The sequence below is a fragment of the Giraffa tippelskirchi genome, chromosome 6 (genome assembly GCF_054371585.1).
Source record: "Giraffa tippelskirchi isolate mGirTip1 chromosome 6, T2T-mGirTip1v1.2.pri, whole genome shotgun sequence".
NCBI lineage: Eukaryota > Metazoa > Chordata > Mammalia > Artiodactyla > Giraffidae > Giraffa > Giraffa tippelskirchi.
In genome coordinates, this window is record NC_137280.1 from 52238601 (window position 1) to 52254980 (window position 16380).

Below are 16380 nucleotides of genomic sequence, written 5' to 3' on the forward strand. Positions count from 1 at the left end.
ATCATTATGAAAAAGGCCAAATATATTTTGGTCCTGAAAATGTTTCTTCCATAAGGACCTATTTTTGTTACCTTTCAAGTAAAGTTGGAGATTACTTAAAGTCCTTTACCACTCACAGGATGTAAGAATAACTTCATTTTCTTTCTTCAAAAGACCTCTAAAGCAGGAAAATATAAAACTTCTTTTAGCATCCCATTTCAACTGCAATTGACTTTCGTTTGGAGGAGTTATTTTTGAGGTCTAAACTAAACCTCTTATCCTTAAGCTAGTTTCTTATTTTGTCACCATTCCTTGTGCCATGAGACTTCAAATTCTTAACGACTCTTATTAAGTTCTCATCATTTTTTTCTCTTCATAGGAGAAAAAACAGTGGCTCCATAAATGTTCCCATATTTTGATACTTCTGCTGTTTTCCAAAATTTTGTTCCTTTTGGTTATGTTTCTCTCAAACCTGATTGGGGCAGGAGGGCTACAAGGGCATGGAAGTGGGAGGGGGTGTAGAGAGCAGGGGATATATAACAGTTTTATGGAAACATTTGTTTTGAGGATTGTGTCCTCCCTTTTACTTATCCTGAAGTTTCAACAGCCTTATAGCAAAGTGTATTATAATAACAAATAATCTTGTTTTATGAGTTTGCTAAGCTCAAGCTAATGGCATGATGCGTACGTGATAAATCATCTTAGTCGTGTCCAACTCTTTGTGATTCTATGGAATGTAGCCTGCCAGGCTCATCTGTCCATGGGATTCTCCAGGCAAGAATACTGGTATGGGTTGCCATGCCCTCCTCCAGGGGTTCTTCTCCACCCAGGGCTTGAAACTGCGTCTCCTGGCAGGCAGGTTCTTTACCACTGGCACCACCTGGGAAGCCCCAAGCTCAGAGCATACAATGCAGTGCATGACGTGTTACCGGATTCCCAGTATATTTCCGCATATATTATTTCATTTCATTTTCTCAATGACTCTTGAATCGGTCATTTCAGTAGCTCAGTTGTGCCCAACTCTTCCAAACCCCACGGACTGCAGCATGTCAGGCTTCCCTGTACATCACTAATGCCTGGAATTTGCTCAAACTCATGTACATCAAGTCAGTGATGCCATCTCTTGAATGATGACTGGTATTATAATCCCCACTGATGAGGACACTTAGAGTGTTGACATGATTAGTCCAAGGTTACCAGAACAGAACAAGCATCAGAAGCAGAGTTTCCAGAGGGGTTAGCAGATAGTTTTTCTTCTTTACATATTCAAGTGGTCATTTAACCTACCAAAAAGCCAGCATCACAAAATAATCTGGACAACCTTCTGGCATTTACGTGATATGTTGAATGTTCCAGTTATCACATGATTTTCTATGAAAGAGCCTACTCCTTGCTGTCACCATTTGTAGTAAATAAAATAGTACCCCTGCAAACATATCCACATGCTAATTCCCCCAAACTCATGAAGATATTACAAGAGGAAATGAAGGTGTCAAATGGAATGATAGTTGCTAAATAGTTGACCTTAAAATGAGATTGCCCTGGATCATCCATTGAGCCCAAGGCAATGCCAAGAGTCCTTTAAATGTGGAAAAAGAAACAGAAAAGCAGAGTTATGTGATCTGAGAAAGACTAAACCAGGCACTGCTTGCTTTGAAGATGGAAGAGGCCATGAAGCCAGGAAAGCACAAGGCTTTAAATGCTGAAAAAGGCAAGAAAATGGATTCTCAGTGAGAGGTTGGTTCCCTGATACCAAATATATGGTGTCTTTACCAAGAATAGCTCCCCAGTTGTTTAACATTAGCTAGGAGTCCAGCATTTTGATTCAATTCAATTCAGGTTTAGATCAGACCCCACAGACAGAGGGCTCCATTTTGCAGATGTGCCCACTTCAGACGTCAGTTGCAATGGAGTGTCCAGGATGCTGACAGTCCTGTCTGGGTGACTGTAGTTTCCCGAGCTCATGACTTCTCCTCAGGTGCAATAATTTGCCAGAACAGCTCAGAAAACTCAGAAAAAAACCCACCATTTATTCTTTTTTTTTTTTTTTTTAATATTTATTCATTTGGCTGCCACAGGTCTTTGTTGTGGCATGTGGGATCCTTAGCTGCAGCATGCAGGATCTAATTCCCTCCCTGACCAGGGATTGAATCCTGACCCCCTGCATTGGAAGCTCAGAGTCTTAGCCACTAGACCACCAGAGAAGTTCCAGGAAGATCGCTCACCATCACCACTTTATTGTAAAGGATACAACTCCAGAAGTCACATGAAAGAGATGCTTAGGGCAAAGGATAGGGTGGTGGTCCTTCAGAACTTCCAAGTCTCTCCAGACTGGCCACTCTCCCACAGTCTTGATGTGTTCACCAATAAGGAAACTCTCCAAACCCCATTGTCTAGGAATTTTAAATAGAGGTTGAAGAGTACTTCATTAGATCATTGGCCATTAGCAATTAAATTCAGTCTCCATCTTCTCAGACTGGTGGGGCTAAAATCCCAACTCTAATCTTAGCTTGATCTTTCCTGTGACAAGCACCCATCCTGAAGCTATTTTGGAGATGTTCAGAGCCATCTCATTAGCATACCAAAGACACTTTTATCACTCAGGAGATTACAAGCATTTTAAGAGCTCTATGCCAGGAACCTGGGGCAAAGAAAGACTAAACAATTTTTATTATACCACCCTCTCCTGGAACTTCCAAAAGGAAACATAGCCCTGCCAACACACCTTGACTTTAGACCATTGAGACCCATTTTGGACTTCTGACCTCCAGACCAATTTGTGTTATTTTAACCACTAAATTTGTGGCAATTTGTTAGAGAAACAATAGGAGCCTAATATATCATTTATAAACAGTTGCAACAGATTATCACACTCATGTAGGGAGGTGGAATTTCAGATATTAAAAACAAGGAATAGCTTGATTTTTGTTTGGTTTTTTTTTTTTTTGGCTATTATATTTATAAAAAATTTTATTTTTCACAGTATTTTCTTCTCTTGCAAAGCAGTTTATGTCAATGCAATGCAAAGTGACAGAGACCGACATCTGAAGGGAAATACACTATTTTCAGATCAGATATCAGCTGTCAACTTGGATAGACTGTATTGTTTCTGATATTTTAAAGCCCAGTTCACAAAAGTTTTACATGCTTATAATTCAGATCTGGTGTGAAAAATTTGTTGAAATATGTTGCATATGGAGCACACAGTAAGAATTTTTATGGACATAGCCTGAGGAGATTGGGTTTAAATGTGAATGGATACACATAGATATGAAATAAAAATGAGAGAATGAAAAAATACTCATTGAAGGAAATGAAGTCAGTAAGTAATCTATATCAAGTATTCTCAGACACACAAAATGAATATGTATTTTGTATTGTTTATTCACAATTCAGAATTCAATGTACTTTCTTTAGCTGGGGCTAATATAGATAGTAGCCAAAAATTAAGAAACTCATTGTTCATTAATTAAACACTATTTTCTGTTGATTGAATTAGAAAATCATGACTTAACTGTGGGAATCTGTAAATTGCAGATAGAGGAGAAAAGTGAAAAGTGACCTCTCAATACTATTATCCATAGAGACTGATCATCATTTTGTTACAATTCATTTTTAAAGTACTCAAATCTCTTTTAACCTGAAAATACAAAGTGTTCAGATTATTGTCTTGATGAAAAGGGCTTAGATGAGTTTCAAAGGTAAATGGAAACATAATGAACTTAGGTCTATATGGGAAGTTGATAATTTGGGATTTTACAGAATCCCTTAAAAAGCTGATAATTGGGGATTTTTAAAAAATCACATAAAAATAGAGTTCCTAATCTGATCTAAAGAATCTTGATTTTTGAAAGTGAATAAAACTATTAGGCTTAAATTATACCACTTTTCAACACAAACATGACATTGAACCATTTCTTCTTTTCTTGTTAGGCATAATTTATTATTTTGTGGATATTGCTATTACTATTCATACATATTAAAAGTAATAATTCCTAAACTATTAAAAATATAGTATTACTCATGTGCTTTTAAAACACTTTATGATTTATATCTTTTGCCTTTACTACTTAATCTTCATAGTTATTATTTAAGATAAGAGGAATCAATTCTTCTCTGTAATTTTTTTATAATTAGAAAAATCAATGCTCTGATTCACTCTTTTCAATTTCAGAGCCAGATGTTTAACTCAGGGCCAGGTATGCTGAAAATTCCCAATAAATGGTTTTTACGTATTTTTGCCTTATCATTTCTGTGTCTTCTTCATAATAAATCAAAATAAGGTCACCAATTATCTAATTAACAGATGCAAATCATGTTGAAAATTAACTCAAAGCTAGGCCATGCTAGTCACAAACAATTTCACATCTCCTCTGGTAAAGTGCACAGGGCCTCTGTATGTGGTTGGCATTTTATTCCCTACACACATGTCCCCGTGTCAGAGTGAAGAGGGACTGCTATTCAGCCCAACTTGGCTTGGCAAACAACACTGGCCAGAAAGAGGGGCTGCCTTCTCGTAATTCATCCTCCCAGAAGGGGTGTCTTTTTGCCATTCATAAATGGCATCATATGTACCCTAGCTTTGGACAACAAAAATCTCTTGTTAACTTGTTCATCTTACACATCTGAAACCATGGTTACTAGACTTATCTATTGACTACACTAAAACATACACTAGTAACTAGTATATAGTTTTGTATCTATGTAACTAAAATTATACAGTTACTATATTATTTTATATTTGTATAATACATTATTTTCTCCCCAGACATGAAGACATTGAAAATGTTTTCTAAAAATTTGCAATATGATAAGCTCAAATAGTATCTTTTAAAATAATCTGGCATAAAGATCACATTTTTTTCCACAACAATCTTACAGGGAAATGGGATCAACAAAGACCAAAATAGACAAACAGCACATCATCAGAATGTACATTCCTCTCTCTACATGTCATACAGTTATAAATAAGCCATAACCTGACATTTGTAAGGTCAGATTTACAGAAGCTAACAGAACCATCTCAGCTTCATGGATGGAAACCTGGAGTTCATTAATGCAAAAGAGACGTAAGTGACAAACAAACTCTGACCAAGTAGGTTAGCCAGCCCTCTTCCTTGGTGAAGGGCTGGAGACACCAGACCACCAGATACATCCCTTCATTTTTTGGGTGTTGAAAGCAGCAAGATGTTTGGGAAATCAAGATATCTAAACTCTCTGTTGTTGTTGTCGTTGTTGTTGTTCAGTTGATAAGTCAAGTCTGACCCTTTGCAACCCCATGGACTGCAGCATGCCAGGCTTCCCTGTCCTTCACCATCTCCCAGAGTTCACTCAAATTCATGTGACTAATCAACTTTGCTGTCACTTGATAGTTTAACTGGTGTTGGCCATGGTGATGATACAAAATAAAATCAATTTACTCTACTTTTACACAAAATCATTCACAGGCAAAATTATTTTGATCCTATTTATTTGTTCTTGAGAATTCTTTTTAGTTGTAATTAAATATCTTCAACTCCACCATGCTTTACCCAGTGAATTTTTCAAAAGAGCTTCTATGATTCTTGCTAGTAATAATAAAATTCTGCAATATAGTATAAGAGTGTGTATGAAAATAAACCCTTACACTTCTGTCTTCAAGTACTGAACAACTTAATGTTATCTTTAAAAACATGATTTAGTTTTAAATTTGTTGATATTCAAATACTTGAGTGTGTCACATGTGTTGGAAAAGCTACTTTATCCGGAAGGAGTTTATTAAACTTTCTGCTGCTTACATTGCAAAAATGTCATATGAGTCAGCTACCAGAAAATGCAATTTGCTAATTCAGTCAAGACAAAGCATCCATTGTTCTTGCTTTATGTGATATTTTCACGTGGTCTTATATTTTGTGGGATGCTTGATACAGAACTCTAGAAGAAACCATAATATGGGACTATACTTGGAATTTCTCAGATCTATTGATGATTAATGCTATTTTCATTGTTTACATACCTCAATTTCCAAAGAACAAAATGACATATAGTGATATTTTAGTGTAAAGTAAGTACATTTTACATATGTAGTTGCAATTGAATAATACGACAGCAGTTAACTTCCAAAATTTATAAATTAACAAATTATCTAGAAATCATGAATTACTATCTCAGTCTGTTCAAGCTGCTATAACAAAATACCAGGGAGTATATGACAACAGACATTTATTTCTCATAGTTCCGGATGCTGGAAAATTGTGCCAGTGGATTCACTTCCTAGATTGCAGTTGGACACCTCGTAGCTGATTGCTCACGTGGCATTTCCATAGTGCATGCTTGTGGAGGGAGAGAAATCTCTCATTCTTCTTATAAGGGCACTAATCCCATATGAAGGTCCTGCCTTAATAACCCAATCTAAACCTTATTATGCAACCAAACTCAAAAGCCAGTAATAGAGAGGCAAGTGTCATTAGAAAGGAAAGATACTTTAGAAAAGTCTTCAGTCTGGGAAGAAGTTGGACTTATGTCCCAAGACCAACTCTGAAGATTCTACTCAGTCCTGACAGTTGAAAGGAAAGAATCTCAGTGAACAATCAAGACAAGAGGTTGGACTCTGCATCCTTCTCCACTGCATGTAAACTGGCTGACTCTTTTCAGATGTCATTTTGCCTACATGATCTGCCTGCAGGATTGTTAAAGGGTCTGTTGAGGGTAGAGAGCTAGTCATTCTTTAACTGCTTAATTCTTCATCCTTTACATGTTTTAATCTAGGAAGAGAATGAAGAGATTAGTCAAGGTATGCTGTGCATTCAGGAGAGTTAGGTTAAATTACCTATTGATCTCATTCCTGTAATTAGGTTATTTTAAGGTTAGAGAGGAACTACTACTAAGTCGCTTCAGTCGTGTCCGACTCTGTGTGACCCCACAGACGGCAGCCCACCAGGCTCTGCCTTCCCTGGGATTCTCCAGGCAAGAACACTGGAGTGGGTTGCCATTTCCTTCTCCAATGCGTGAAAGTCAAAAGTGAAAGTGAAGTCGCTCAGTCGTGTCCGACTCTTCGAGACCCCATGGACTGCAGCCTACCAGGCTCCTCCATCCGTGGGATTGTCCAGGCAAGAGTGCTGGAGTGGGGTGCCATTGCCTTCTCCATTAGAGAGGAACAGAAATGAGCAAAAAAGTTGCTTTCAATTATCCTCCCAAAGGTCCCACCTCCTAATACCATCACATTGGGGATTAGGGTTTCAACATATAAATTTGGGAGGAAGGACACAAACGTTCAGTCTATGACACCATAGCATCATAAAACCCAGCACCCTTCTAAGTCATCTCCAGCCTCACTCCCTACCCAGTCCATCCATACCACACATGATGTGATGGGAAAACAGGATGAAAAAAAACTGTTTCCTAAATGTTCTCAAATGGTTGTTCTAATTTTAATAAGTAATAATAATTAAGAAACTTATCTTTCAAAATTACATTGGTCAATGCTATATAAGCTGTCCATTTTGTTAAAGCATGGTCCTTAAATTGCAGATCGTTCTGTTATTTGTGATAATTGCGCTCATTTATAGGCCTTTATCACTGTTATTGGTTGACTTGAATTAGTGTTGATGTAAACATCTCAAAGGAAACAAAAGCTAATCATCCTTGATTTTATAAAAGCAAAATACTCTTCCATTAGATAAAGCATATTATTAACTGTAAGTTTAAATACTGAAACATCCTAACAATAAAATTGTTCTAAAGTGATTTTTTTAAAAGTCTCTTTAGAAAAAATTACAATGATAACAATTGAAAAAATGATTTTTAGGGATACATTCTAAGTCACTTCAGTCATGTCCAGTTCCTTGTGACCCCATGGACTATAGCCCACCAGTCTCCTCTGTCCTTGGGATTTTCCAGGCAAGAATACTAGAGTGGGTTGCCATTCCCACTTTCAGGGATATGGGTAAAAAAATTATGAAACTGCAGCATAACTATATTGAGACTAAACAAATAAATAAATGTGTGGTTGATGGTGGGAGTCAGATTTCTTACTGTTGCAAAGGCATTTACAGAAAAGTCTAGGAAAGGTGCTAGAACAAACCATGTGATATTGCATTAGACTCAGTGGCCTCACTATAAACTCACACAGATGCAGATAGATGGATACAGAAATAATGAGAGACATCTATACATATGGGGCTTCCCTCATGGCTCAGACAGTAAAGAATCTGCCTGCAGTGAGGAAGACCAGGTTAGATCCCTGGTTTGGGAAGATTCCCTGGCAAGGAAATGGCTACCCACTCCAGTATTCTTGCCTGGAGAATTCCATGGACAGAGGAGCCTGGTGGGCTACAGTCCCTGGAGTCACAGAGTCAAACATGACTAAGTGACTAACATTTTAACGTTTTTCTGTATATGTAAGGTGAGTATACATTTCATAGCTCTGTTCACTGAGGGCCTTGAAACAATCAGACTCCAATAGTAACAGGCACACCTAATGCCCAGAACTTGGTTTCTAATACTATCTTTCAATTAAAGGAACAAGAGCTATTTGGAGAAATGATCGATTCCAGGGCTGGGGCAGCAAATACACGAGATGAGATGATCCTAGAGCATCTTGACATGTTAGAGGTAAGAATGTGCTCAACAACAAAAAAAAGGAGTGGGGGGCCTCAAAGAATGGGGTATGTCCAGGGAACACAGGGGCCAATTTGAAAGTGCTCTCAGTGGCCAAATAGGAGCGGAAGAGACTCACCAGGTATCAGTAGAAATGACGGCAAAAAGACAGATGCAGGCTAAAGCATAAACCAGCAGACTGCTGACCTCCAAAGACAGGGAGAAAATCATGTACGTGTCTTGAGAGATGAGAAAAGGATTAACAAAGGAAAATAATAGACTGCCTTCAGATTTCTTATCTTCAACAGAGTAAACCAGAAGACAGAATTTGAGGAAATTGTCCTTGGAATTTTGTGTCTTGCCAAGCATTTATAAACAGATAAGGAAGAAGCAAATCCCCTCTCAGATATTTCAGATTCCAGAAGCACACTACTCATCACAATGGACAATTGTTCTTTTTGTTTTTTTGGAGGGTGGCTGGGGAGGGCAGAAAGAGACCAAAATATTCCATCCAAATGAAAAATCTCAAAAGATAATAATAATATGTATGTGTATATATATTTATGAAACAGGCATGGGCGAAGTATTCTGTGGAACTTAAGTCAAAATGTGTGCTATGTAAGTCTCTCAGTCGTGTCCGAATCTTTTTGATAATATGTTTGCAAATTGTAAAAGCTTTGGTCTGCTCAAAATAAAATTTTACATTATCTGGGTGATTCAGTTGCTGACTTGTGCCAAAATGCAGAAGAAACACTAGCAGTTGCAAAACAAACAAAATTTACCACTATTCCTTTCAAGTTTCCAGATTAAATTGCTTAAACCACAAGACTATCAACTGCTACATAAAAAGACCTATTAACATTTGACAGCTTGTATTTGTGAATAGTAGTTTTTCTATTCTGTACAACCAAAAGTTCAAAATAATTTCTTTCTGGGGTGAGACTAATACCAGATTTTATCGTTCCTTGCTGTTGATTTAAATATATGCATGAAATATTAAAATTGTTAACATTCTTTAAAATAGTCCCATGTTCTTATGTACTTGCTTCATAATAAGTTCATATTACAAAGTTGAATGTATAGTTTATAATACTAAAACAGTGTTTTTTCTTCTTATTGTGAATTTGTGAGGGATTTTTCTATTTAAAATACTTAAAATACTTGAAAATTCTAGCTATAGACAAGTGATTTTGAGTAGGAAATTTACATTAACAGAATAGTGGTTTAGAAAAAATAATTCTCTGACAATGTGGTGAAAGACTGGAAGAGAAGGAAAATATAAGATATAAAATGTTAGAAGGCATACGGTATTCTAGCACATACTTTGATGATCAGGGTTACACTGTGAGAAAAGTGTAAATTTTTCCTCATCATTTCCCCTAATGCTGGGAAAGATGGAGGGCAGAAGGAGAAGGAGGAGACAGAGAATGAGATGGTTGCGTGGCATCAGTGACTCAACGGACCTGAGTTTGAGCAAATTCCGGGAGATGGTGAAGGACAGGAAAGCCTGGCATGCTGCAGTCCAGGGGTCACAAAGAGTCGGATACAACTGAAGTGACTTAGCAGCAGCAGCAAGCACTTGTTATATAGCTAGGATTGTGGTAGGTCCTTCACACACCTATTAATCTTCTCTTTTTCTCACAACCAGCCAAGGAGGTGTTATCTCCTTCATTTGAGTGGCCTGGAGTGGGTAAGTGACATGTCCAGTCCAGGCTCTTTACTTGGTACAGCATACAATTGCTCTTCATCTATTTTATAGTACTTGTTGTTCAGTCACTAAGTTGCATCCAACTCTTTGCAACTCCATGAACTGCAGCACACCAGCCTTCCCTGTCCTTCACCATCTCCTGGAGCTTGCTCAAACTCATGTCCACTGAGTTGGTGATGCCATCCAACCGTCTCATTCTCTGTCGCTTGCTCCTTCTAAGAATAGCTATGACAAATCTAGGCAGTGTATTAAAATGCAGAGACATCACTTTGCCGACAAAGGTCCATATACTCAAAGCTATGGTTTTTCCAATAATCATGTATCGATGTGAGAGTTGGACCAAAAAGAAGGCTGAGCACCGAAAAATTGATGTTTTCGAACTGCGGTGCTGGAGAAGACTCTTGAGAGTCCCTTGGGCAGCAAGGAAATCAAGCCAGTCAATCCTAAAGGAAATGAACCCTGAATGTTTTATAATACTGTGTATGAATGAACCCTGAATGTTTTATAATACTGTGTATGAAAAAAAAAAAGAAATAGATCCTCATTCTTTCAGATATGTTATTTACTGCAGTTGGCACCACCATAACACTTAATACAAGAAAGTAGTGAGTAAATAATACATATTCATGGATGGGTAATAAAATAAATAATGATAATCAAATCTTCCAAAATTCCCGTGGCATTTTGGTTATTTAGAACAATGAATTTTTTTAAAAAGTTTTATTGGAGTATAGTGATTAACAATGTTGTGTTGGTTTCAGGTGTATAGCAAAGTGAGTCAGTTATACATACACTACACGTATAGCCACTCTTTTTTTAGATTCTTTTCCCACATAGACCATTGCCAAGTACTAGTAGAGCTCCCTGTGCTATTCAGTCAGTTCTTATTAGCTATCTATTTTATATATAGTAGTGTGCACATGTCAATCCCAATCTCCCAGTTCATCCCTCCTCCTCCTTATCCCCTGGTAACCATAAGTTTAGAACAATAAATATTAACTGTGCTTACTTTCCTAATTTATATTTTTATTTCTGCTGTTGTTATCTGAAATTTTAGCCCAATTATGTTGCAAAATCCGCAACTTAGAAGATTTCAGTAGAATTGTCCTCCATATATTCATGTAGCAGTAGTTTCTTCTTAGTAAACTGAAACTTCAAAAACAAGTTTTGGACTGAAAATTTATCTTAGTTTGTTTGAAGATAGTAAAAGTGAAAAAAAAAAACCCCACACATTTGAATGCAGGAAGCCTTTAAGTGATCTTTGTCTCCTGTGCCCTCCCCTCCCCCATTCTTCCTGTGAAGCATCAGAATAAACGTCTCTGTTTGAACCAAATCACCCACTGTGCATAGCTGGTACCATAAGCACAGAATACATACCTTATCAGAACCTTCTCATCTGAAGGGCCAGGGTGTTGGAACCCAGGCTTTTTGTGTGTATGTGGCCCTGTCAATTAGGGGTAAAGAGAAAAATATGCATGGTGCTAGGGTGGGGGTTGCTGCTGGTCTAGATTTGTTTAGGCTTCATTTCTCTTAAGCCTATTAAGGTCTAATCCATTCTGTGTTCTACCTGATGGTGAGCCAAGCAGCTGCATTTTGTATTTCTTTGTGCGGCTGACATTTCCTTCACATAATTTAAAATTAAACCTTTTATTAGTCCAGGGGAGGCCAAGGTGGGAAACAATAGAAGCTCAGGGAGAGCAATTATTTCTGTTCCATTGTGTGGGATGTTTGAGCTTTTGATTAGTTGCACTCTACACTACTTAACAGCTAACCAATCTTGCCATGATTAACAATACATGAGAAGTTTTTTTATCCCATCAGTGTACCACACACCCCTGAAATGTTGGCTTTCAGTGTTTCTTGATGACTTCAATCTTCTTTTAAAAATACCTCTCATTTTCTGGGGTGTTTGGAAATGACCCTACTATCAACAGCATAGAGCAGGAAGCAGCAGGCATGGCAAGAGGGAAATCACTGTAAAATGCATGCAAAAAGCTGTGGGTTGTACCCATTAAGTGTTCACAGTGTGTCTCTAATGAGCTTATGATGGCCTCACCGAATCGCTGTTTCTACTCCAGCCCACGAAATTACAGTATGCCCAAATTAAATCAGTGGGGCTCAATAGAAGCCAGTCTTCATCAGGGTCCACATTTGTAAGAATTAAAAAAAAAATCATACTTAATCTTAGTTAAGTATGTCCACTGACTCCAGAATATTAGGCTCACTTTCTTCCCCCAAATATTTGGATGTTAGAGGGATACAGAGTTGGTTCATGCTCAAGAAGCAATTTTATTCCAGTTCCTACTTTATACAAGTACAATTCTTGTTTCACTTTTGAACATTCCAAACCACTTGCAGGGTGAATACTGAAGTTGAATTCCAAGTCAATAATCACTATGAAGCCTTAAGATTATCATCATATCTGTATACTGTTGCTGCTGCTGCTGCTGCTAAGTTGCTTCAGTCGTGTCCAACTCTGTGCGACCCCATAGACGGCAGCCCACCGGGCTCCGCTGTCCCTGGGATTCTCCAGGCAAGAACACTGGAGTGGGTTGCCATTTCCTTCTCCAATGCATGAAAGTGAAAAGTGAAAGTGAAGTTGCTCAGTCATGTCCTACTCTTCACGACCCCATGGGCTGCAGCCTACCAGGCTCCTCTGTCCATGGGATTTTCCAGGCAAGAGTACTGGAGTGGGTTGCCATTGCCTTCTCTGATATCTGTATACACTAGTTTCTAAATGTGGGTAGCTTTCTCTTGGACTTTAATGTATTCTAAAAGCTGGAATTTTGGTAAATTGCATATTATTAGATAGCAATAACTTATGTGATTTGGGCTAAAACTGCTCTTTAAAAGTCCTGAGGAAAAAACTACCTGTGTCATCTGCTGTGTGAATGAATGGCCTTCTTGTATAGATAAAGGAAGTTACACCACCTAGATCCGCTTTCAAGAATGAAAAAATAAAATGTTACTAAGGTTTGACCAGGGAGAAAGAAAATCTAAAGAGACTGGGAAAATCACTACTTTTAAAAATTATTTCTCACAACTATTATGTCAGGCAATTAATGCTTACAGCATCTGATGTATACGAGTTAAAGAAACATTACAAATATGAACCAATTTGGTTTCACAGTCTTTCTTTATAAGTTTCATTTGCTACACAAGCACTTAGTTTTGGCTATACAGGAGGAAAAAACAAATGCCCCAAAGAGTATTTAAGTGCAATTGACTCCTAGTTTCCATTTTCTAAAACCAGATGGTATAATCTTTCCCCGTGAATGTATTAATCGGTTATCATGTTACCAGTGGAGGGTCAAATTAGGCTATTTCATTTATTGGGGGAAGTAAAATTGCTCTCTTCTTCCCACACAGTCCAGCCACCATCCTGCCTAGGCTCTCCCCATCTGGCTCAAACCACTCTCTGCTTTTCACGGAGAGAAGCTTAACAACAGGACTTTATGCAGTTATAAATAAATAATCCAGGTTCTCATTCCTAAAATGGAACGCCAGAGTGCAGAGCTGGTGGAGAAGCTGGCATCCTGTGTCCTGTGTATGTGAAACATCAGAGTTGATTAGCACAGACAGGAGATCGGAAAGCCATGAAGCACTTTTGAAACCTTGATAGGAAGTGACTCTCTCTGGATGCAGATTTATTGATACTGACAACATTGTTTTTTTCTCATTTTTTTAAAAAAGTGAAAGTACCTTGTGCATGGAGAAATACAGAAACCAAATGAATAATGGAAAAAAAACAAAAAAACATCTCAATAGAACTGCGTGTCCCAGCTCCTGAAAAAACCAGGGGTGTGGGGAGAAAAGAAGAGAAAAAGAGAAAAGTGGGGCAGTATAGGGAGGAAGAAAAGGAAGATTAAATACAAAATGTTTTCAGTGGAGTTTAAATATATATTTATATATATCATATATCCTATATGCTTTTCAAGTGTTTACAGAAACCTGATCCTTGGATTCATCTATTTCTTTAAATGGAAAGTCTATGATACTCAGCAACATTAGCCTGAAACCTACAATCTTTGGGGAAAGAAACAGCAACCCACTCCAGTGTTCTTGCCTGGAGAATCCCAGGAACAGAGGACCCTGGCGGGCTGCCATCTATGGGGTCACACAGAGTCGGACACAACTGAAGCGACTTAGCAGCAGCAGCAGCAGTTATCTCACAATGTCTTTATGTATCTATATGGGCCAAGGAAAGAGCATAACATCAAAGGGAATCCCCTCCCTCCAAAAGTAAGAAAGAGAGTGAAAAAAAAAACAGAAGAGTGAGAGAGAGAAATCAGTCCTACAGCATAGCAATATTTTCAAACGTCGGAGTTTCTTGATTTTCGTTGTTGTTAAGAAAAAAGAGAACTTTTAACAAGCCCTCCCAAATTTATTTGTGGTTAAGTCAAAAACAGAGTCACTGAATGGTTGTATTACCAGAAAATTCCAGTTCTGTAATTCTATCTTCCTCAGTATCATCAAACCCTCTCTTTACAGTCACCTCAGGGAGAGCCAGAAATCACCCTTCAGTTAGAAGTAACCTGGTCTAGTCCAGAGTGGGAAGGCTGTCCTGTCCCTTTCAGAGCTGTAGCCCCAGAAGAGGAGATCCACCTTTGGGGCTGACAGTGTTCTCTCAACCAGGCTCCTGGAACAGGCTTTCTGTGCCAAAAACAAGATTTTCCTTCCTTCTTTTCTGTCTTTTCTGTCACAGTTAACACCCTCAGAACAAGCAGACCTTCTCCTATAACCTTTCACTGAGTAAAACACCAAGTTGACTCTTTCCTGATCAGGGCGGTACCCAAACATTGGTTTTTAAAGGAGCCCAGCTCTGGCTTAGAACCACCATGTTGACCACAATATAGAAAACCACAGGCAGGATAGAGGTCAAGTCTCTGACCCAAGTATGGCCAGGGCCATGTGCATAGTACAATCCTAAGGACAAAGAAACAGGTAAGAAACATGGATATGAAAAACGGAATTGTTTTTGTTGTTTAGTTGTTCAGTCCTGTCCAACTTTTGCAACCCCATGGACTGTAGCCCACCAGGCTCCTCTGTTCCTGGGATTTTCCAGGCAAGAATACTGGAGTGGGTTGCCATTCCCTTCTGCAGGGGATCTTCCTGACCCAGGGATCAAACCCAAGTCTCCTGCATCTCCTACACCGGCAGATGGGTTCTTTACCACTAGTGCCACCTGAGAAGCCTAGAAGACAATCGGTATCTTTTAAAAAGTGAAACATTAATACGATTAAAAGACCTTAGTGATTGCCACCAAAGAAATACCTCAAGAAGTGATAGATTTTTGAAGCTACGTTTGTTAAATGAATCTTTGTTTGACATAATCATGACATACCCTCTATTTTAGAATTCGTTCTTAATTGCTCCATTGTGTCCAACTCTTTGTGACCCCGTGGACTGTAGCCCACCAGGTTCCTCTAGGGAAACCTCTCTAGTGGCTCAGATTGTAAAGAATCTGCCCCCAGTGAGAATCCCATGGACAGAGGAGCCTGATGGGCTACAGTCCATGCAATCACAAAGAGGTGGGTATGACTGACCGACTAACACTTTTGCATTCTTTCATAGAATTCAGAGGAGTTATCTGGCCTGCAGGAATTCCTGTGTGAAGTAAGGACTGTTGGCCCAGGAAGCAGCTGTCCAGACATGAAAGAATAAATAAGAAACAAGCCAATTGACACCCAAGCAAGAGAGGATCGTGGTGACCTACTGTATAGCACAGGGAACTCTGCTCAGTGTTATGTGCAGCCTGGATGGGAGGGCAGTCTGGACGAGAATGGATACCTGAGTAGGTATGGCTGAGTCCCTTTGCTGTGTACCTGAAACTATCACAACATTGTTAATCAACTATACACCAACACAAAATAAACTGCTTTTATTAAGTACATAAAGATGTCACCTAACATTTATTCATCAATTATGTTTATTGCAATGTGTTTGTTGAATAAAGTGACAATTTGGGGGCCATTTAAAAAATCTAGGAAGAGATATAGTAAATAATGAAATACTGTGTCACCATTTAAAATGATGTTACGGTCATTATATATTTGGAATGATAAATAACAATATTAAAAAAAGAGAGAGAGAGGGAGGATCACGGTAGCCTGCCC

The 16380-nt window shown here is 38.4% G+C and overlaps 1 long non-coding RNA gene across 1 annotated transcript in view; it reads left to right on the forward strand.

Annotated features, from left to right (window-relative positions):
- Positions 1-16161, forward strand: part of LOC145508952 (uncharacterized) — a 72938-nt gene extending 56777 nt beyond the window's left edge. Inside the window, exons 2-3 of the long non-coding RNA XR_014055711.1 lie at positions 8479-8571; positions 15839-16161. This is a non-coding gene — a long non-coding RNA (uncharacterized LOC145508952). The remainder of the gene's footprint in view (positions 1-8478; positions 8572-15838) is intronic.
- The last annotated feature ends 219 nt before the right edge of the window (positions 16162-16380 follow it).